Source organism: Copadichromis virginalis, linkage group LG1 (genome assembly GCF_057382275.1).
Source record: "Copadichromis virginalis isolate Kocher_CV1m ecotype Utaka linkage group LG1, C_Virginalis_male_GT1.1, whole genome shotgun sequence".
NCBI classification, from domain to species: Eukaryota; Metazoa; Chordata; class Actinopteri; order Cichliformes; family Cichlidae; genus Copadichromis; species Copadichromis virginalis.
Window position 1 is genome coordinate 10,818,095 of NC_140618.1, and position 24,647 is coordinate 10,842,741.

General features: G+C 42.7%; 1 long non-coding RNA gene across 1 annotated transcript in view; it reads left to right on the forward strand.

Annotated features, from left to right (window-relative positions):
• LOC146718335 (uncharacterized) overlaps nucleotides 1–21,780 on the forward strand; it is a 24,158-nt gene extending 2,378 nt beyond the window's left edge. The window contains exons 2-3 of the long non-coding RNA XR_014918569.1: nucleotides 18,954–19,079; nucleotides 19,648–21,780. This is a non-coding gene — a long non-coding RNA (uncharacterized LOC146718335). The remainder of the gene's footprint in view (nucleotides 1–18,953; nucleotides 19,080–19,647) is intronic.
• Nucleotides 21,781–24,647: the final 2,867 nt, after the last annotated feature.

A 24,647-nucleotide genomic window follows, 5' to 3' on the forward strand; every position in this document is an offset into this window, starting at 1 on the left:
TTCCTTGTTTGTACCTGCGAGGAATGGCACTATGAGCCAGTCCGCACGGAATTTTGTGGCTCAAATTCTAAGTAATGAGGAGCTAATTAACACCCTGGCAAATGCATGTTCTGGGCAACCTAATATTTGTACTAGTGTACCGCATCTTACTACTGATGAAGAAATTTATTCACTTTTTCGTCGTGGAAGACCAAATGCAGTGAACCTCTCCGGTCAGATAACCCCTGGTTATCCAGCTAACGTTACTGCGGTCAAGTGAGCCCTCACTTACGAAGTCGCAGTCAAGCTAGCCGCCCCGCCAGCCGCACCTAAAATGTTGTTGCACTACTCTTACGCATATTACGGTATAGGTGCCGACTGGCTTAGAAACGCAGTGTTTTCTGTCCTGACACTATTTTACTTCACAATCCACTCCCAGTTTTGGTTAATCTCCACTTTCACCCCTGTGATCCACAGCCCAAATTACTGTATGATTCAGAGAAAATTAACAATAAAATTTACCCAATTTACTCAACTATACTTTTAATGTCCTCATCTTTGACCTCAGATTACAGGAAAACTGAAAGAGGTGACGCAGATATCTCACTGGATTCTGACTCTGGGTGACCCCCACTCTGCATGCTGTGATCCACAGCCAAAATTACTGTACAGTTTTTGAGAAAATTGATAGTAAAATCTTCCCATTTTGCTTTACTGTACTCTACATATTGACATCTTTGATCTCCGATTACAGGAAAACTGTAAGAGGTGACGCAGATATTTCACTGGATTATGAATCTAGGCCATCTCCACTCTTCACCCTGTGATCCACAGCCAAAATTACTGTACGGATTTTGAGAAAATTGAATCCTATTCCATTACCAAACAAAATGAGTTCATTGAAGTATTTGCTTAACTACAAGAAATGTCTTTCCACACACAATTTAAATTTTTCAAAATGTCATTCACACACCACCTCAAGTATCAACTTCAGTTTTAGACATTATTTATTCAGTGCTTAATCACAACAATAGTCAACTTAAGGCACTTACATAATAAGTTAAACCTTACAATAATACATACAGAGAAAAGCCCAACAATCATATGACCCCCTATGAGCAACAGTGGGAAGGAAAAACTCCCTTTTAACAGGAAGAAACCTCCGGCAGAACCAGGCTCAGGGAGGGGCGGCCATCTGCCTCAACCGGTCAGGGTGAGAAATTACATTTCTCAGATTACTGATTTCTCATATTACTACTACACAGTTTAGATACACTCTACAAAAATATAAACGCAACACCTTTGTTACTGCTCCCATTCCCCATGGGATGGACGTAGAGACCGAAAATTCATTCCAGATACACAATATAACCATCCCTCCCAAACAGTGGTCACAAATCAGTCCAAATGTGTGGTAGTGGGCACATCTGCCATATTGAGATAATCCATCCCACCTCACAGGTGTGCCACATCAGGATGCTGATCTGACATCATGAGTAGTGCACAGGTGTACCTCAGACTGCCCACAACAAAAGGCCACCCTGGAATGTGCAGTTTTGTCTCACAGCAAAATGCCACAGATGCCACAAGCAATGAGGGAGCGTGCAATTGGCATGCTGACAGCAGGAATGTCAACCAGATCTGTCGCCCGTGCATTGAATGTTCATTTCTCAACCATAAGCCGTCTCCACAGGCGTTTCAGAGAATATGGCAGCACATCCAACCGGCCTCACAACCGCAGACCTCGTGTAACCACACCAGCCCAGGACCTCCACATCCAGCAGGTTCACCTCCAAGATCGTCTGAGACCAGCCACCCAGACAGCTGCTGGAACAATTGGTTTGCACAACCAAACAATTTCTGCACAAACTGTCAGAAACCGTCTCAGGGACGCTCAACTGCATGCCCGTCGTCCTCATCGGGGTCTTGACCTGACTCCAGCTCGTCGCCGTAACAGACTTGTGTGGGCAAATGCTCACATTCGATGGCGTCTGGCACGTTGGAGAGGTGTGCGCTTCACGGATGAATCATGGTTCACATTGTTCAGGGCAGATGGCAGCTGAGAATGTCCCAGTTCTTGCATGGCCAGCATACTCACCGGACATGTCACCCATTGAGCATGTTCGGGATGTGCTTGACCGGCGTATACGACAGCGTGTACCAGTTCCCACGAATATCCAACAACCTCGCACAGCCATTGAAGTGGAGTGGACCAACATTCCACAGGCCACAATTGACAATCTGATAGACTCCATGCGACGATGTGTTGCACTGCATGAGGCAAATGGTGGTCACACCAGATACTGACCGGTTCTGGGTCCCCAGACCCCCAATAGCGCAAAAAACTGCACATTCCAGGGTGGCCTTTTGTTGTGGGCAGTCTGAGGTACACCTGTGCACTACTCATGATGTCAGATCAGCATCCTGATGTGGCACACCTGTGAGGTGGGATGGATTATCTCAATATGGCAGATGTGCCCACTACCACACATTTGGACTGATTTGTGACCACTGTTTGGGAGGGATGGTTATATTGTGTATCTGGAATGAATTTTCGGTCTCTACGTCCATCCCATGGGGAATGGGAGCAGTAACAAAGGTGTTGCGTTTATATTTTTGTTGAGTGTATCTAAACTGTGTAGTAGTAATATGAGAAATCAGTAATCTGAGAAATGTAATTTCTCACCCTGACCGGTTGAGGCAGATGGCCGCCCCTCCCTGAGCCTGGTTCTGCCGGAGGTTTCTTCCTGTTAAAAGGGAGTTTTTCCTTCCCACTGTTGCTCATAGGGGGTCATATGATTGTTGGGTTTTTCTCTGTATGTATTATTGTAAGGTTTAACTTATTATGTAAGTGCCTTAAGTTGACTATTGTTGTGATTAAGCACTGAATAAATAATGTCTAAAACTGAAGTTGATACTTGAGGTGGTGTGTGAATGACATTTTGAAAAATTTAAATTGTGTGTGGAAAGACATTTCTTGTAGTTAAGCAAATACTTCAATGAACTCATTTTGTTTGGTAATGGAATAGGATTCAATTTTCTCAAAATCCGTACAGTAATTTTGGCTGTGGATCACAGGGTGAAGAGTGGAGATGGCCTAGATTCATAATCCAGTGAAATATCTGCGTCACCTCTTACAGTTTTCCTGTAATCGGAGATCAAAGATGTCAATATGTAGAGTACAGTAAAGCAAAATGGGAAGATTTTACTATCAATTTTCTCAAAAACTGTACAGTAATTTTGGCTGTGGATCACAGCATGCAGAGTGGGGGTCACCCAGAGTCAGAATCCAGTGAGATATCTGCGTCACCTCTTTCAGTTTTCCTGTAATCTGAGGTCAAAGATGAGGACATTAAAAGTATAGTTGAGTAAATTGGGTAAATTTTATTGTTAATTTTCTCTGAATCATACAGTAATTTGGGCTGTGGATCACAGGGGTGAAAGTGGAGATTAACCAAAACTGGGAGTGGATTGTGAAGTAAAATAGTGTCAGGACAGAAAACACTGCGTTTCTAAGCCAGTCGGCACCTATACCGTAATATGCGTAAGAGTAGTGCAACAACATTTTAGGTGCGGCTGGCGGGGCGGCTAGCTTGACTGCGACTTCGTAAGTGAGGGCTCACTTGACCGCAGTAACGTTAGCTGGATAACCAGGGGTTATCTGACCGGAGAGGTTCACTGCATTTGGTCTTCCACGACGAAAAAGTGAATAAATTTCTTCATCAGTAGTACGATGCGGTACACTAGTACAAATATTAGGTTGCCCAGAACATGCATTTGCCAGGGTGTTAATTAGCTCCTCATTACTTAGAATTTGAGCCACAAAATTCCGTGCGGACTGGCTCATAGTGCCATTCCTCGCAGGTACAAACAAGGAAAACACTAGATGGCGCAAGCGCCTCCGTGACGTCAAGTTTCATTCTATATATTCAGAAGATCATTTTATATATTCAAGCTTCATTCTATATATTCAAAAGATCATTCTATATATATTCAAGTTTCATTCTATATATTCAAGTTTCATCCTATATATTCAAGTTTCATTCTATATATTCAAGTTTCATCCTATATATTCAAGTTTCATCCTATATATTCAAAAGATCATTCTATATATTCAAGTTTCATCCTATATATTCAAGTTTCATTCTATATATTCAAGCTTCATTCTATATATTCAAGTTTCATTCTATCTATATATATATATATATATATATATATATATATATATATATATATATATATATATATATATATATATATATATATATATATATATATATATATATACATACATACATACATACATACATACATACATACACATATATATATATATATATATATACATACATACATACATACATACACATATATATATATATATACATACATACATACACATATATATATATATACATACATACATACACATATATATATATATATATATACATACATACATACACATATATATATATATATATACATACATACATACATACACATATATATATATATATACATACATACATACACATATATACACATACATACATACACATATATATATATATATATATATATATATATACATACATATAGCAGCTGGATAGCGTAGTGGTTAAACTACACGCCTTTGGAACAGAGGATCGCAAGTTCGATTCCTGCCTGGGGCGTCTGTATCCAGTAAGGGTCCTAAGGCTAGACCCCCTATGCTAAGCAAGCCTACCGCAGACATGAGCGAGACAGATAAATATGAAGGCATGCCGGCTCGGACGTCGCCCGGATCAACAAGGTCCGCGTCAGGTGTTGAGGAACCAGGGCACCCTGACGAAAAGTGGGCTACTGGAACAAGAAGGCATCGGTGGGCAAGGGACGAAAACAGGGCGTTGTTGGAATGCTACTACGCAAGTAACCCCGGCGGAAGGGGCTACATGAATAGGATGAGGGACCTATGGATTCTTCGATACCCAACATCCACAATGACGGCGAAACAACTAGTAGCTCAGTGTTCCAACATTCGAAAGAAGGGACTGCTCTCACAGCTAGAGATTGACGAGGTACAACACAAATGCTATGGCAAGGAGGAGTCAGGACGCCAGGTCAGGGGGGAGATATCATCACCCCCACCCGAGATTGGGTACATAGCCCCAAGTGCGATAGGAGAAGGATCGTTGAGTGCGAGAGGAACTGACCTGAAAAATAGGATCATGGCCAAGCTTGAAACCTGGATCCCCCGTAGCCGGTTACCAAGATTACGTGAAGTACCCTCAGAAGGTCTGCTAGATGATGTTAATGCAGCACTACGGGCAATACCTACAACCACGATTACCGACACTAACAAGCTGATCTACAATACGGCAGCAGTGATCAGTGAGATGCTTGGCTACAAGTTGAACAGCCACAAGGGGCAGTACCCTCCATGGAGAAGGAGGCTAGAGGGCAAGATCAAAGTAGCACGGAGGGAGGTTAGCCAACTAACGGAGTTGCAGAAAGGTGCGACAAATAAGGTGCCTAAGAAATACAGCAAGTTGTCCATACCTGAGGCCTTGGAAACTGCCAAGCAAAGACTCACAGCCTTGGCCAGCCGCTTGAGGAGGTACACCAGAGAGATAGAAGGCAGGAGAATAAACCAGCTGTTCTCCACAGAACCAGCAAAGGTGTACTCTCAGTGGCAAGGAAACAATAAGAGAACAGCACCACCAAGGCTGGAGACGGAGCAATACTGGAAGAGCATATGGGAGAAGGATGCAACCCATAACAGCAATGCTCAGTGGCTAGAGGATCTGAGGGCAGACCACAGCGACCTCCCTGAACAGGGTCCAGTAACCATCACAGTGGCAGATATCCAAGAAAGGGTCTCCAGTATGAAGAGTTGGACAGCACCAGGGCCTGACATGGTTCACGCCTACTGGCTGAAGAAGCTGACTGCACTCCACGAGCGTCTGGCAGCACAAATGAACCAGCTGCTAGTTAACGAAAGACACCCGGAATGGCTAACTGAAGGCCGGACGGTCCTGATCCCCAAGGACCCCAAGAAGGGACCGGTCCCCTCCAACTACCGACCAATAACCTGCCTCAGTACTACATGGAAGCTCCTGTCAGGCATCATATCGGCTAAGATGAACAGGCACATGGGTCAATACATGAGCGGGACACAGAAAGGAATTGGCAAGAATACCAGAGGCGCAAAACACCAGCTACTGGTAGACAGAACAATCAGCCGAGACTGCAAGACCAGACTGACCAACCTGTGCACTGCCTGGATTGATTACAAGAAGGCCTATGACTCAATGCCCCACAGCTGGATACTGGAATGCCTAGAATTGTACAAGATCAATGGGACCCTAAGAGCCTTCATCAGGAACTCAATGGGGATGTGGCGTACAACACTAGAGGCCAACTCCAAGCCCATAGCACAAGTTACCATCAAGTGCGGGATCTACCAAGGAGATGCTCTGTCCCCACTGCTGTTCTGCATAGGCCTGAACCCCCTCAGTGAGATCATTAACAAGACTGGCTACGGATACCGACTACGGAACGGAGCAGTTGTCAGCCACCTCCTGTACATGGATGACATCAAGCTGTATGCCAAGAGTGAACGAGACATCGATTCACTGATCCACACTACCAGGCTATACAGCAATGACATTGGAATGTCGTTCGGACTGGAGAAGTGTAGTCGGATGGTAACAAAGAGAGGGAAGGTAGTCAGAACTGAGGGGATTGAACTACCAGAAGGCAACATTGCAGACATAGAGGACAGTTACAAGTACCTGGGGATCCCGCAGGCAAATGGGAACCATGAAGAGGCCGCTAGAAAGGCTGCAACCACCAAGTACCTGCAGAGGGTCAGGCAAGTCCTGAGGAGTCAGCTGAATGGTAAGAACAAGATCCGGGCCATCAACACATACGCCCTGCCCGTGATCAGGTACCCTGCTGGGGTAATAAGCTGGCCAAAGGAGGAGATAGAAGCCACTGACATAAAGACAAGAAAGCTCCTGACCATGCATGGAGGGTTTCACCCCAAGTCCAGCACCCTGAGGCTGTACGCTAAGCGGAAGGAAGGGGGCCGGGGACTGGTGAGTGTCAGCACCACAGTCCAGGATGAGACAAGGAACATCCAAGAATACATTGGGAAGATGGCCCCAACTGACCGAGTGCTCAGTGAATACCTCAGGCAGCAGAAACCCAAGAAAGAGGAGGGAGACGAGGAACCATCATGGAAGGACAGGCCCCTGCACGGTATGTACCACCGGCAGATAGAGGAGGTGGCTGATATCCAGAAATCCTACCAGTGGCTGGACAAAGCTGGACTGAAAGACAGCACAGAGGCACTAATCATGGCAGCACAAGAACAAGCTCTGAGTACAAGATCCATAGAGGCTGGGGTCTATCACACCAGGCAAGACCCCAGGTGCAGGCTGTGTAAAGATGCCCCAGAGACTATCCAGCACATAACAGCAGGGTGCAAGATGCTAGCAGGCAAGGCATACATGGAACGCCATAACCAAGTGGCCGGCATAGTGTACAGGAACATCTGTGCCGAGTATAACCTGGAAGTCCCGAGGTCAAAATGGGAGATGCCCCCAAGGGTGGTGGAGAATGACCGAGCTAAGATCCTGTGGGACTTCCAGATACAGACGGACAAAATGGTGGTGGCTAACCAACCGGACATAGTGGTGGTAGACAAACAGAAGAAGACGGCCGTAGTGATCGATGTAGCGGTTCCCAATGACAGCAATATCAGGAAGAAGGAACACGAGAAGCTGGAGAAATACCAAGGGCTCAGAGAAGAGCTCGAGAGGATGTGGAGGGTGAAGGTAATGGTGGTCCCCGTGGTAATCGGAGCACTAGGTGCGGTGACTCCCAAGATAGGCGAGTGGCTCCAGCAGATCCCGGGAACAACATCGGAGATCTCTGTCCAGAAGAGCGCAGTCCTGGGAACAGCTAAGATACTGCGCAGGACCCTCAAGCTCCCAGGCCTCTGGTAGAGGACCCGAGCTTGAAGGATAAACCGCCCGCAGGGGCGTGCTGGGTGTTTTTTTTATATATATATATATATATATATATATATATATATATATATATATATACACACACACACACACACACACACACACACACACACACACACACACACACACACACACACACACACACATTGGGTGAATGTGCAGTAGTAGCAGCAAGCAGGTGAATTCTGTACATTAATATGAATAGACATCTGACTATTTTACAGGATAGACAATATAAACATGTTTAAAATTAAAGGAATTTGAAATGTACATTGTTCCTTGGTTTAGTGTCTGGAAGAGAGTCCTGTCTCAGTCAATTATAGATGATGTGAGATGATGTGAGCGGGCGGGTGTGTGTGTTTAGGGCACGGATGGCTTGGGGATAGAAGCTCCTCTTGAGTCTCTCTGTCCTTGCCCGGAAGATGCGGAACCTTCTACCAGATTGCAGAAGCTGGAACAGTTTGTTGCCTGGATGGGACGGGTCCTTCAGTATCTGCGCTGCTCTAGTCCGGCATCTCCTGGTGCAGGTGTCCTGAAGCGGGGGGAGAGCAATCCTGCAGCAGCGTTCTGCTGTACGGATCACTCTCTGGAGAGCTTTTTGGTCCTTCACACAGCTGTTCCCAAACCACAATGTCATGTTCTGTGTGAGGATGCTCTCCACAGCGCCTGTATAGAAAATCCTAAGGGTCTTTGGAGAGACCCTGAACTTCCTCAGTTGTCATAGGTGATACAGGCGCTGCCTAGCCTTTTTGGTCTGGACCTGAATGTGGGCAGCCCGTGTCAGGTCTGAGGAGATGTGAACACCAAGATACTTGAAGGACTGCACCCTCTCCACTGGAGCTCCATTGATGATAATGGGCTTGTAGTCTCTGTGCTGACCCCTTCTGAAGTCCACCACCAGCTCCTTGGTCTTGCCGACGTTCAGCTGGAGGTGGTTGTCCTGGCACCATGATGCCAGATTCTTCACTTAATCCATGTAGGCCGCCTCATCGTTGTTGGAGATGGTACCCAACACCACTGTGTCGTCAGCAAACTTCACAATGGTATTGGAGCCATGGGTGGCCACACAGTCTGAAGTGTAGAGGGAGTAGAGCAGTGGCGAGAGGACACATCCCTGAGGTGCTCCTGTGTTGATGGTGATGCTGTTGGAGAAGCACCTGCCCACCCTCACCACCTGAGTTCTGCCAGTGAGGAAGTCCAACACCCATGCACACAGACGGCTGTTAAGTCCCAGATCCCTGAGCTTTGTGAACAGTCTGCAGGGCACTATTGTGTTAAACGCTGAACTGTAATCAACAAACAGCATTCGCACATAGTTACCCTGTTTCTTGTCCACGTGGCTGAGAGTGGTGTGTAGGACGTGGGCGATGGCATCCTCTGTGGATCTATTGGATCTGTAGGCGAACTGCAGCGGATCTGTAGTGTCTGGGATGGAGGAGGAGATGATGTTCTTCAGCAGCCTCTCAAACACCTTCATTACTACCGAGGTCAGTGCAACTGGCCGGTAATCGTTCAGGGATGAGGGTTTGCTGTTCTTGGGCACAGGGATGATGGTGGATCTTTTGAAGCATGTGGGGACCACAGACTTCGCCAGGGACTCGTTGCAGATGTAAGTGAACACACCTGCTAGCTGGTCAGCACAGCAGTGCAGCAGACGGCCGGTGATGCCGTCTGGCCCCGCCGCTTTCCTTGTGTTCACTCTCCTCAAAGCCGCTCGGACGTCATGCTCCGCGATGCTAGTCACCGGTCTCTTGCTGATGACGTCACTGTCCTCGGTAGTCAGGCGGTAGATAGCATTAGCCGCCTGGCTAACCTCGAAACGGGCGTAGAACTGATTCAGCTCGTTGGTGAATGCAGAGCCGGCGTTGATCGGCGCAGTGTCCCTGGCTTTGTAGTCCGTAATGGTGCGTAGTCCGTGCCACATACTCCGTGTGTCCCCCTGGTGGAAGCGGGACTCCACACGTTCCCGGTACCGGCGTTTAGCATCTCTCACCGCACGCCGCACACCGTATGAGGCCGCTTTGTAGGCGCTCATATCGCCAGTGGCGAGACCCGCGTTGTAGGAGGCGGTCCTGGCGTTTACTGCAGTGCGGATCGATCTGTCCATCCACGGTTTCTGGTTTGGGAATGTGGTGACTCTCGCAGTGGGGATAATCTCCTCCGCTAGCATATTGACGAAGCATACTGCTACTTCCGTAAACTCGTTGATGTCGACTGCGCATGCTCTGAACATGTCCCAGTCGACGTCGTTGAGTGCGTCCAGTAGCGTAGCTATTACCTCATTCTATTTCATTAATGTCCAACACCAGTAAACCTTTGGGTCATAGATGCAGCCCCCTGCCACTAGCACTAAAAAAATGTAAAGGATGGACATTTAGTAACAGTGACATCACCTGTTTGCTTCAGAAGTCCTACTTGAAACTTCAACATGAGCATTTCACACTCGCCATCCTGCTTGCATAAAAATCAGATGTAAGGTGTGGCTCCGACTGTGAAACTGCACTTGAGACTGATAAGTTGTTAGCTAATGAGCAGTTTGATACAACAGATCAACTAGTACAATTTCTTACCACAGGTAATCCTCCATTTTAAAACATGGTTCGGCACATTTACAAAATAGATTTTGTAAATCTTGATTTTAAGTTTTTTTCAGGATGACCCAAAATGGGTGACTGAGCTCATGAATTAATCAGTAAAATGTTTACAGAGTTCAAGGCTGAAAGCAATTTTCCCATAGACTTCTATAACACTGGAAGTTTTCTGCGACCACAACTATCGCCATCGGGTGGCCTTCAAAAAGAATGCAGGAGTAAAGTCCTACATTTGCTTCATTTATCATAACAGAATCTAATGTAGAAGGACTTCTGCCCCATGATTTAGACTGTCATATCAGTTGGAAAGGAACTATGAAGCTTCTGCAGTACTAAGGTCTAAATAACTTGATCAAGCAAGGGCGTCCACATAAAGTTAGCCTACAAATAAAGTAAATAAATAAATAAAAACATGCTTTTCATTTCTAATTTCAGTTTTTAAAAAAAGTTCAAAGAATGGGACCTATGATAATAATGGATTGGATTTATAGCACTTTTCAAGGCACCCAAAGCGCTTTACAATGCCACTATTCATTCACTCTTGCATTCACACACTGGTGGAGGCAGCTACGGTTGTAGCCACAGCTGCACTGGGGCAGACTGACAGAAGCGAGGCTGCCATATCGTGCCATCGGCCCCTCTGGCCAACACCAGTAGGGTAAAGTGTCTTGCCCAAGGACACAACGACCAGGACAGAGAGCCCGGGGATCGAACCGGCGACCTTCCGTTTACAGAAGCGCTTCCCAACCCCCTGAGCCACAGTCGCCACTGGAATTGTTGCCAACTGTTTTGTACATATTCCCAATATTCCCAAAATAATACCAATTTTTAATCACTGAGACCATCATTCCAATCAGGGGCAGAGACTAATGCAGTGATATAGACATTATCAAGCGCCACCTTCCAACCCGCAAAACCTTCATGAACAGCAACAGCATCACTGCCAGCAACTGACCATGTCTCTCTGTTATCAACTTTTTGTCCACATTTGTTCTTGCACAAATGACCAGCTTCCCATTATATTCTGATAAAATGAAACCCAGTCTAAAGAAATAAAGATTATTAAATGCATGAACTATCAATATAGGTTACCGAATACCAAAGGAATAATTCTAAAATGACCTAAAATATTTAAATCGCTTCACAGGATACAGACAGCTTACATGCACTACCAGTAAAATATGATGTAAACTAGTATCTTTAGAGACATCAAAAATAGAAAGGATCAAAGGATCAACAAGATGTGTGTGCAGGTGAAAGAGAATGAAAAGCTGAGATGGGCAGAGCTTGAGAAATTGGAGATTCCAACTCACTCTCGCCCATTTTCACCTCCCATTATCTGATTAGCCTCCCATTTCTTCCCCATCAGTGCAGTGACCTGGATTTCAGTAGGATAGTGATGGTCAGCCAGGGCGGGGTCTGGTGAGAGGGGGCAAACCATTTGGGGGTGGTGGAACCATAAATCAGCACCAGCGGGAGAGAAGAGTGAGGGGGATTTATATAGATGTTGTGCTTGGCCAGCCCACTTGTGGACACCGTGATGAATTCACAAGCACATTGCCAAGGCAAACTACTTCATTATACTATGGCCCAGTGGTCATTAATCTCCCTAGGAGGCCAGCATCCTGGGGGATCGCCAGACCAGAGAATTTATTCAGGCCTGGAGGTACCCATTTCATTAGCCATTCAATCTGTTCAACCACCAACCCCTCCCCTTCATTCCCGTATCTGTCTCTACTTTCCATCACTGTAGTTAATAATATTTAAGTGGTTGTTCTTACAGAGTGTTATCTTTATTATTATGAAAAATGCTCATTTTCCCAATATTTACCAAAATTCTCATTGTATTTGCAGCTTTCAATTGTCTGGAGGGGGTTGGGCGGGTCAATAAGCATTGGCATCGGTTAATTGTATGGCATGTTTATCACTGTACAAAACTGTGTTTCTTCCATTTGTTCTGCGATTACTGCAGCGAGCAAAGAAAAAAAGGAAAAAGTTGCATTTCTGTTGCTGCTGTTACACCAGTGCTGCAAATAGAGGTGTAAACCGTCCAGTAAATGTCACAATTAGGTACGGCAGGATGGAAACAGAGAATAGATTCCCAGAGGTAAACTCTCAACTGCTTACTTCAGTCCTGTAACCTAATGGTGTCATTACTGGAGGGCAAGTGCTACTGGCCCAACATGCATGGAGGGCCACCATGCAATGATTACTTATTTATGTTGGGAATCCTTATTCCACAAATACATAGCGAAAACAAATATGATGTCCCCTCTGTCAATTACAGTGATCAAGCATATGTGCCTGGATGAAGACACACAGCACACATGCTTAAAGATCAATCGGAGCGCACTGTGACAGCAAATATTGGAAGATACTGATATTTATCTTTGGAAGAGACTTTTCTAAAGAATGAAAATCAGTTGTAAAGCCTAAATGTGTAACTGCCAACTGGTTACAGTCTATCAAATTATTATCATTGTTGTTGTTATTATTTATGTTTGATAGACATATACAGTCTCAGGAAACCTACACTGTTCATAGATCACAGGGAATTCCTCCCATGTTGTGAGTTCTGTAATATCACCATGTCAGCCCTGAACACTCCTATGATCTGACCGTGGGTCTGAAATGGAGGGAAGTCTTCATTTTCCATCTCCCGATGTTTCTATGTTTCTCTCTCCCTGAAGGGTTTAACCATATATACGTGGAATAATTTCATCAACCATGCTACGTCCCGACGGACCCTTTCCACTTTAAACACTTAACGGGCTAAATAAATAATGATGGCTTACACACTGTGTGTGTGTGTGTGTTAACGTTAACGGCACCAGCCACTAGCCCCGGGTCCCACAGCAGCAGGAGTCCTTAAAGCGAATAATTTGCTTCCGTTCAGGCCGCCACACTGTAGCCATTCGCCAAGCAGATTATGGGCCTTTAAGTAGCAGCCAGGCCTGAAATGTGACTCTAGGGCCCACAAGCTGTCAGAGAGGAGGCAAGACTCCTTGGAGAGAAACTGTAGGATAGGGACAGAGAGCGATGGAGACTGACAGTTAGGGAAAAAGATAAATCTATAAATATGAATGCAAGAGAAAGACTGAAGGGGAGTTGATGTGGTGTGAAATAAAACAAAAGAGCAATCTCATTATCTAGTGTGTTTGATGAAGCAGGCAACTGTTCAAAATAATAAAAGGCTGAATCTGCTGATAATGAAGAAAAAACAGCCTCACTTGCGAAGTGACGGTGATTGTTTCAAACACATGTTTTATGTCATACTTTTTTTGGCAACTCTGATCAGAATCTGCTGTGGAGGAATGACAGAGAATGAGGTTTTGATAACCAAGATTAAAAGTTAAGAGTTTTTGAATTTGACCAAACTACAGTCAGCATCTGTTTCCAGCACAATGGTCCATGGGATCTCCTTCGTCATTCCATTCGTTATGCGGCAATGATAACATACAGACTGTTACGAACTTAAAGTTTAGACAATGTATCTCTATACACACACTTGAGACAAAGTGTGTACTGATTACCACTGAATATTTGTGACAATAAATTTTAAGTATGTCACTGGAAAAATTTGGTATGCATACGTAGTATCAATAAGAAATGGGTGCCTAAAAGTCCAAATTAAGAATTGCCCATCACCTGACATCAAAAATGTCACGCATTCTCCAAACATCTCCATAATTTCAAAGTATTTTTAAAGAAACACTATAGAAAGAAAACATAATTTCGCAGAACCAGTCAATTAAGACAGCAGTTTCTATCCTGCTAAGGCGAGGGGCTTACAGTTACAATAACCCAATTAAGATATCAGATTTTAATTCAAACCGTTCAAAAAATCAATTGAATCTTTCCGTAAACCCTTTCCTCTGGTTTTCTTTGTAATCTCAGCACGTTTTGATTTAACTGCACATTTCACTCCAAACCCCGAGCTCCAGTAAAACCCTGGAGAAAGCTAGACACCATCAGTTGATCTATCGTGCCATCTCCACGCTGAGGAGAGGACTAAAACATCAAATCCACCACCCTCGAAATGACATCTGAACATCAATACATGGTCCCCGCCCCTCCGATGTGACAGTAAAAGCCGTATTGATTTCCGCCCGGATTAAGGATTCTGCTGGGAGCAATTTAAACATACAAGCTGAAGTCTCCGGGCCAGTGGTGAGTGATGTCTTTCACCATGTATAATCAAATTGAAGGCCTGCATTTTGGAGGAGTGGTTGTCCAGATCAGTAAAATTTAAAGAGATGGAATAAGATACCTAAACCAAAAAGAGAACCGATAAGAGTGGATAAATAGATTACGAAGACTAAAAACAAACAAAGCAAACTCCAGTGGCTCCCTTTTTCTCCCTGTTCAGTATCTACAGTCTGCTGAGGTCTACCTAATGCTAAAGCTAGCAAGCTTGGTTCAAACACCTGGCACTGTAGCCAGCAATTAGCTGAGTTTTATTGGTGAGGCACCATTGTAAATAGCTCCATTAATAGCAGTGGATGTAAATTTTAAAACAGGGGGATGTTTTATGACGAATATATTTGCGACCTACTGTTGCTGTCACCGCCACTTTTCACTCCTCCCACGCAAATGGCAAATGTCGCACATGCGCTGAAGTGTTACCTCAACAGGAACCTTTGACTGCAGGGCCTAAACTCAATGGAAGAAAGCATTAGTCCTCGGCGTAATTTTTCCCATAATTTCAGTAACAACAACAACATAAACAACAAAAGATAGAAAAACTCAGGTTGCATAATTGCCCAATTGGTGAATAACTATAGTGAATAAAGTTCAGCATTTTTATGGTATGCTAGGATTACCTATCATTTTCATGGTGGTTTCTCAACAAATGATAAGCTGAAGCTGAATTTCTGCTGTAAAATAGCAAACAAACATTTGGTTTTAGTCCTGCAGGCATTTACAAATGAAGGGATTTCACTGGGAAACTTGTAATATTTCAAGATATGTGTTTTTATATTCATATCCATATGTCTTTTATGTTTTAAGAAGATTTGAAGCAATTCCAAAAGGTTATAAATCACATAGTGGCAGCTCATATCAGTGAAAAGTTTTTTTTTGCATACTCATACATTATACTCCAATCAGCATGTCTCTTTCTGCCTTTGAGGTTATTACAAGCAACTTTACCATCATTCATGACCCTGTTATTTACACAAGCAAGACAGATGCACAGAGGCACCTACAGATGTGAAGCAAATACTTGCGCACGTACACATCCATTCACTTCATCCAGATTTTCCTTCCCCCAGCTGCGCAGCAGTGCTGAGGCCATGTATCCTGATGGCACTGATGGTGCTTCATGCTGCCCTCAGGTCTCTGAAGGTTAACTCCCTGACCTCTGCGGTCTCCTGGTTGAGGGTTGCTGTGATAGATAGGCCTGCTCAGAGATAGAAATAATGTCCTATGTAGCGCAACAACAAAAAACTATATTTTAACCAGTGTTTTATAGCTAGTAATAGATAGAAGTCAGTATATTTTAACAAAGCAGTTTAAGGCATCATCCTGCGAGGGGTGTTTTGAATGCTTGGCCTCCAGTGAACTCTATTTAATTCTTTACGGCCTGTATTGTCATACCTTGTGCCTTCTAGACAATTTTAAACAATACACCACCAGGTGAAACTACCTGGTTGGGGAGAAGAAAAGCCAAGCAAACTGTTGTTTTCCTCTGCAGTAAGAGTCACAAAGCAAAGAAAGGGGAAACATAGAATTTTAAAAAGGAGAAAAAAACAGGTGAAACAGTGCAAGGAAGTCAATGAATAACAATGTTTGGGGCCAAAAATAAATTACATGACGCTCAGTGTTGCAGAACAATCAAAGCTTAGGCGAGTTCTGAACATGCATGCACTTGAACTTGGCTAAATGTTGCTCTTGAACTACTGATAGGCACTGGGAAAAACAAGCCATTAAAGCCAGTTCAGGTAAACAAAATAGGACTCCAGCGGGAACAAGCAACATTGAAAGAGCTGGGGGGTGGGGGAGAGTCTTTGAAGTGGCTCAGAGTATTCCCCTGACACTTCTGAGATATTTATTTGAATAATGTGCAGATTCACACCCGAATGAGCAGAGATCTGTACAGTGGGTGGGAAGATGACAAGGTTTAATTTTCAACTCTACTGAGGAGTAGTGAGAGGGAAGTAGGAAGAGAGAGGAAAGAGCAGCAGGGGAATTAAAAAGAGAGACGGAGGGGGAGCAAAATACAGAGCTAGATATGAGATGAGGAAGGTTGATGGAGGTATATCAGATTCCCTAAAAACATTTTGACATTTTAAACCTAAGGCAGTTTGCAGGCAGTAAATAAAGGGAAGGGAATCAATAGCAGTCAGTGATAAGGGGATAAAGCAGCTAAATATGAAATACTGCCTAACAAAATGGTATGGATTTCCAATGGGGCCATGTGACACAAGCTGCTTTGAAATGCAAATAGTAACTTATGCACATTGTCCTTCTCAGGCCTTGCAACCTATTGATCGGCTAAAACAAATTCTATTGATCATTGAATATTTAATGGCGATAATTAAATCTCTCATGGAGGTACTTACACCCCATTTCCAGTTTTTTATCTTCTTACTCAGGAGACCTGCCTTTGACTCACTAACGCTCTCAGGCTCTGTAAAGAACCACATGCAGCTAATTGCAATAAAACTGGGTATTGAGTTCATGTTGAGAATATTGTGTAGGTTGTTTCCTGTCAATCTGCATGTCCCAACAGGAGGAGAGCATTTCTCCTAAAAGTTTAAGGTGAAAATCACCTTGTAAAATTCTAAAGGATCTGGATAAGCAAATGTAGAACAATGTTCTTCTTGGTTGCAACATTTCAGTCAGTTAATGTACTAAGAATTATACACAATCTGTAGTAAATTTAGACAACAAAAGATAGAAAAACATATGCCTCCACAAAGATACAGAATAAAGGGTTTAGAAGGTGTTTGCAGAATGGAGTGCTTCTTCTTTTTGGGGCAGGTGAAGTAGATTTGGTGTAGATGTCATTCTAGTTTCACTGTGAGTTTGATACACTGTGGTGTCCTTCGCTGCCTTTATGAATCTTCTTATATAGAGATTTTTTTTTCATGCCACTATGATGTGAATAACTAGAGTTTATACCGTAGTTAGACAAATGTGTGTCTGTTCTGAATTAGAATTTTGATGTATATTGTTATGATGTGGTGTTTCTTTCTTTTCAATTACTTGAGTCAGCATTTGTTTAGTAGATAAAAATGCCATCTGAATGCTGCTTCAGAGTATTCAACTACTCTTTTGGAGAAAAAAGTTTACATAATGTCACAGCTTTTTTTAATTTGCCTGCATGGCTATGAAGTATCATCCGAAATTTATCAGAAATATTTCTTCTTAATCTTGCGTGTTGTAAGTTTTATTGATCTTTGTCCAAATATTTCCAAAAATAGGACAGATTTTAAGTGTGGCCTCAAACTTTAGACAACTCTGCATTTTTGTATGTTACTATTTCTTACAGTTCTGTTTTATCTTGTTTATTTAACTCCTTCAGTAAATACTAATTCTACTGTATAAAAAGAGCTAATTTGTAATTTGGCCAAAGTCCTGCTCGGATTTTCTTGCGGTATACCTAACTTCCCCCATTTATTCAGTGCAAGTATGCCTTCTGTACAAAAATGTACTGCGCATAGAAAACAGACGTTCTTCTGGTATGCATTGTGTTTTTCCAATAATAACAGGAAATGATACAAAACTATCTCTAAAACCACAATACATCATTTTGTTTTAATGTCTCTCGGCTGTTGAATAAACAAAGTGCAATGTAAAAAAATCCTGCTTTATAAAAATTCACTCTATTATGTACTTGTTATACAAGAATGAAATTCAGGTATCAGCGGTATAGGAGTATGTTAACCATCTGTGGCTTTTATATTACAAAGGACAAAGTTTAATACCCATGATGGCAAGTTGTTGCTCAAGCTCTCAGGCGCGTTGTCTCTTTGCTTTTCAGGAGCCACAAACTGTCCTCATACTGTTAGGGCACAAAAAAAATGCGAGAGAAAAAAAGTCTCCTTAATTGAGTGACATAATTTATTACATTAAAAGACTGGCAAACAGGAAAAGGTTGCTGTCAGGATAACATTAGAGGGCAGCTCTCATTGCATGGGCCAGTGTTAAACAAAGTGCCAATCAATAGCCCTTTTATTAGTGACCACAATCAATGTACCACTGACTCAGTGAGCCAATTAACGTTATCGATCACAGACGAAAGAGAAGAAGTGAAGGGGACGAGGGCAAAGTATTGAGATAGCAAAGAAAATACAGGGGACGATAGGAGAGGACGAGCTGCAGTGCTTTCCTCAGGTCTTGTTTTCCTTCTCATCTGTAGGGAGGAGGAGGGGGAGGTTGGCTGTGGAGTGAGAAGACCAGATTCCCACCAAGTGAGAGGCCCCAGGGATCTGCAGCTGAAGACACCCTGACAGAAAGCAGAGGCCCACATATCTCCCAGGAGGAAGTGAGTATGTGTGTGTGTCTGTGTAGTAGTGGCAAGGAGTGGAGTTCAGGGGAAGCTGCTGCCCACCCTATACACCCACACTCTCGTGCACATCATTTACTAGCACGGGGGGTGAGCTGTACTGGGAAAGCAGCACTACTTGTCTTCTCACCGTTGGTTCTGAATAGTAATGAGGTCACAGCACTCTAAGGTCTCTGTGCATGCTCAGCTCCAACTTCCACTCCAAGTGGGTGACCAGTGTGCATGTGTGGGCCTGTATGTGTGTGACCGGCTTGGGGATGTACATTACATAATTTCCTAAGGTCTCTGTATGACACAAAAACTGCATGCGACATTAACAGTCAGGGATGCTGAATTTGTCTAAACTTCCCACTCATTACGAGGAACACTTTGGAACACGTTTACTCATGCAACAATATTTTTTTGTTTTTCTGATTACTTATGGATTCAGTCATCTTTACTCTATGTTATTCTCATAATTTGTGCAACAATAAGTTCACACCCTCACAATAGCGCTGCTGATATTCAAGTACCCCTTGTATTTTCATTTGGTGTCCTGTTCCCAAAGAGAAAGGGGTCAGGAGGACATCTGCTTCATGTCAGCTGGCAGTATAGTACTTGTCTCAGGGGTTATCGGGCTCCCTCTATCAGGCTGTGGTTGGAACATGGACCTCTCCTTCCTGAAGGAAACCCTCCGAACCAGCGTGTCGACAGCTTGAGAAGGTGCGACGGAGAAAGAAAAGAGGAAAGTTTGGATGGGGCTGGAAGGAAGATGACAGAGGCAAGGATGAGTAGGAGAGAAATACAGCAAATTACTGTGTTTTTTTTTTTAGATACGGTAGGACCAACACCCTGTATTGTATTGTAGTTTACCCTACTAAATTTTTCCATGTTACTTTGCTGATATTAATAAAAGGAAAGCCCAACAGAATATTTAAAATTATATTTTAGATGCTGAAGAAAACTCTCCATTTTAATTGTTGGTTTCAATGTATAAATAGAAAATGTGCACAATTAGTGATATTATTTATCACCATATCTATTTATTTTTATATAATTATCTGATGAGCATTTTTGGAAGTCCCTCCATAATGATAAAAGTTCCACATGTTGTCTATTTATCTGTAAGTCTGATCTTGTCAACTCACAGGACAAAATCCACGAAAGTTTAATATCAAGCTTCCAACAATACTGGAAAATAATAAGGGAAAAATACACATAATCTCATATATCTTACAACAGAAGTAGACATTACTCTTGCATTCACAAATGGTGAGTTAAGGAGCTGTTAATAATTAAATGGCATATTATTTATTGTCCTTTAAAGCTTTAAAGACCCATTAAACTTCAAAACTACTTCAGAATGAACATAACAAACTCAATATTGTTCTCACTGATGCTGTTCTGTCTTCTTTGTATTACTCTTTGTATTCATCTAGTGATGAGTACAATAACTGAAAGGCAGTACTTTAGCCTTTTGAGGATTCATTGATAGTCTATATGTCTACCATCAACTGGATTACATTAGTGCTGACAAAGATGGGGATAAAGGTAAGCAGAGAGAGAGACCAAGTATACTGTACTCCGTATATCCCCTCTTTGTGATTCAAGGTTTGCACTTCATCTGGACTGCTGTAGTGCCCCTGTGTGTATGCTACTTTTAAACTAAGTACAGAGACACGATAGTGGAAGAGAGAATGAGAATGTCATATACAGTATAACAGTGGTTGCCACACCACCTACCAAGATTGCACTTAGACAAGATAGTTGAAGTAACGTCAAGGACTTAAAGGTCCGATAAGAAAAAAGAAGACAAAAGTAAGAGTGATTGAGAGAAAGAAGGAGAATGAAAAAAAGGCAATGCAGACAAGCTGCAGTATGTGAAAATACCGTTAGTGATGTGAAAGCTTCAGATGAAGTGGAGCGAAGTGAGCCCCAAAGCCAGGGCTAAGTGAGCAGATTAGAGAGACCGCACAGTGGTATCACTCTTCCACTGCATTTTCTGTCCCACTGGCAAAGGTCAAGCACGTACTACAGCCACACAGTGTACATACTGCAGGTATGTACACACAGTCATACAGACAAAAAAAGGTGTTAATGAAAATAACATCACCAATTTGAGCCAATAAAAAGGCTCATGCTTGACACACAAATGGCAATGTGGCATATTGTAAAGTGGGTAGTTTCAATGACCCCTTTAACATTCTCAGCTCACATGGCTGCTTCTGCAAAACCAGGTATAAAATCTGTGCTGTTATCAGCCCCAGTGCGTTTGCATTTTACAAACCAGAGTAAAGGTATAGTTGTAATGCCATTCTTATTATCTCATTATGAGGAAACAGATTATTATGAGAAACCAATTACAATAGCATAAGAATTTAAAGGTTTCAATGCAAAATGTGTGTTGGCCGGCTTCTGACAAAATACTTGTAAGTTAAGCCCTGATGATAGACATTGCCCTGTGTTTCAACCAAAGGATTTAATCATTTCTTTAAAATGTGTATAATACTTTGTAGTTGAAAATGATTTTTGATACATAAGACAATGTTAGATATTATTTTCTTCATTCAGTACATCCACAGTGTTAACAGAACAATTTTTGTTTCACCACCACATGATCGAAAAGTGCTAAAGAACCCAGCTGACCCCCAGCTTGACAACCCTGGCTCAAGTTCCTTTTTCTTCAGTTTTATAGCTTCTATGCCTTGTTCTGGTGACAGTATGATCAAGTGCAAGAGGTTTCGTTACTTTTGTAATGTGTGAACTTTATATTAAAAATAATAATGACAAAATAATAGTGCAAATTATTTATTCTCACTTTTGCTGCTGCTAGGTAAAGCTGTTGCTCTAGTTTGTCACTGATGTACACTTCAATCTCTCTGTGTTCTTTCCCCTATTTAGCCTAGAGGTAGCACTGTATATTTACTCTCAACACCTTGGGGTGACATTACTGTGCTTGCTGCTCCTGCTGCTTGGAATTTAAGCTGCGCTCCTTACCAAAGAGCTGTGTTACAGCCCCCTTAGACACAGCCGGAGCCGATTTGTTTTCCCACAAGCAATGTAAACACAACACTTGTTGAAGGACCCTCATTCACCATATATTTAAAAGGAATACCTTGTCGCCCCACCTTTGCCTCCTGCACCACTTTCTTTTCCATATTTTACTCCTTATCGTCCTCAGAATAAATAGCCTTGAAATAAGTAGAAGGCATGTCTACAATGTGGACATCCCAACTTCAAAATGTAAAACATCTTGAACTGAGCAGGGTAAGAGGATATAAAAAGGAGTATAAAAAGGAGCCAAGTTATATTTCAAGGATACTGGCTCCTGCTAAGACATGTTCAAGTTCATCCAGGAAATGGGGGTCTGTGGAGATCAGATCCAATCTTCTTGCTTTCTCCAAAGTAAGCTTGACAATCAGCAAATCAGAAATTAGCCTCAACATCTTAAAATAGAAACATGAGTAGCTGTTTTTCCCCCTTGTTTGCTGTAATCTGATGACGCATTTGCAATGAGGCCAAGGTCAGGGTGGATTCAGCAACCATGTACAAACTATTTTACTTGACCAAGCAAAAAGGCTAATCAAAGGTATATGATTTCATCTTCTCCACAGTTAAAAGACTCGTTTCATGTTGGCAAGCATGTAACATCTGCTTTAAGTTGAATAGAGTCAGGCTGGGGGTGCCCCATTCTTTTTCCTTTCTTCTGCTCACAGAGCTTAAATTGGGACAGAAAACAAATCGGAATAACCACATGAGAATGCAAATCCAACTGATGAGGCTGAAACTGTAGGAAGCAAAAAGCGTAACATCATACTGGAAGATACTGGATTTTGGTTGTGTGAACTTGTGTTTTCCACTAAATATAAACAGGATTTGATTTTCTCTGCTTTCTTATAACCTTAAGATTGAAACATGGAATATTTTGTGTAACTTTCAGATGCAATAAATTCACCAAGGAAAAAAAAACATCCTCAGTTATGGGTAGAACTTCTTATATTGTTCTTGTAGAAGTTTTTGTATTTATACTGCATCACACTGGGAGTTTCTGAAACACTGTTTGTCAAGACCACATTCAAAAGATTTCAGATTTCTGTCCACAAATGCAATAATACACATCATTAGCTCTGCGGCCTGACACACTGTGGCTGAAGACAAAGACAAATGCTACAGGAAAAAAAATTTTTTTAGCTGCATCTGGATTTAGTTGGGAGTCAACCACTGACTAAGCAGCGATTTAAGAAGAGAGGGCTCAAACAACTGAACTTTCATTGGTAAAACTGTGATTTCCACCTTAGCTCTTGTTGTGACTTGGGCATCCATGCAACCCACACAAAAATCAATCTGGTACCAGTTAGTGCTGACTTGAAACACTTACCTGGGCATGAAATCAATCAGGCAGATTTTCATATACCTCTAGCAAAAGCAAAGGCTACTTGATTATGGTAACCAGCTGATTACTATGTGTCTTTGGCAAGCGGGGCAATCAAAACACACACACGCGCGCACACACACGCGCACACACGCGCGCGCACACACATATATCAATCAGTGTTTATCTGTACACTGTAATACAAGATTAATTCACCTCACTACACAGCTTTGCTCTTTGGCTTTAACCCTTCTATTGGTGTTTCATTGACCTATGGGAGTAAAATCAAAGAGGAGGCTTATAGGAAGAGAGACATTTCCCTGCATTCCACTGGGCTTCTGAACTTCCAGCTGAACTACGAGCATGTGTTAAATGCAACACTGATGTTATCAAAATTGACACTGCTATGTTACGAGAGAAAAGAGAGCAGCTCAGCATTCTCCATCACCATACACCCACGTTTTATGCACGCACAGCCACTGAAAAGTTCACAGCCCTAACTCGCTGCCAGGAACAGAAAAGAAAAATCCAAAACAATCTTTATTTATTTTTTTTATTCTTAAAGAAGAGCAAATCTAACTGTCAGCTCAGTGAGGATTATTTCACCATGGCTGGCTCCCCAACTTCCCCTCCCGTAATCCACCCAAAAAACTCTTGGTGAAGCCTTTCAAAACAATTTATGCAAACAAACATCAAGCTCAGCTATTTGTATTGGCACCATTTTGCAGTAAACCAGACTGAACCAGGACCAGATGGGGCTGGGCCTTTTTAGTCTCCATGTGGTGCAACACTAGCTCAGCAGACACACTCAACGAAGAGCTCTGTCTTTGTACTGAGGAGTGTTTCAATATTTATACCACGTTTCATCACTTCCCCCACTTCTAGGTCTGTATATGTATATATGTGATGGATTACAGCACGGACAGATAAAACCATAATAAATATATTGCAGCCATTTTGCTATTGTATCGTAATATTTTTTTCACAAATTTTAATTGTTTACATTGAATGCATCCTAACCCAGACCATGATTTATATGTGTTTGGCTACTTCAACAACAAGATAATACAATAATGTTGAAATAAATTTGGACAAGATTCCCTGCTGAGGATGTATGGCCATACATGAGAGAAAAGATGCCAACACATAGCATGACTGGTCCAGCGCTGACAGCAGTGGCTGTACTGCGGCCGGTA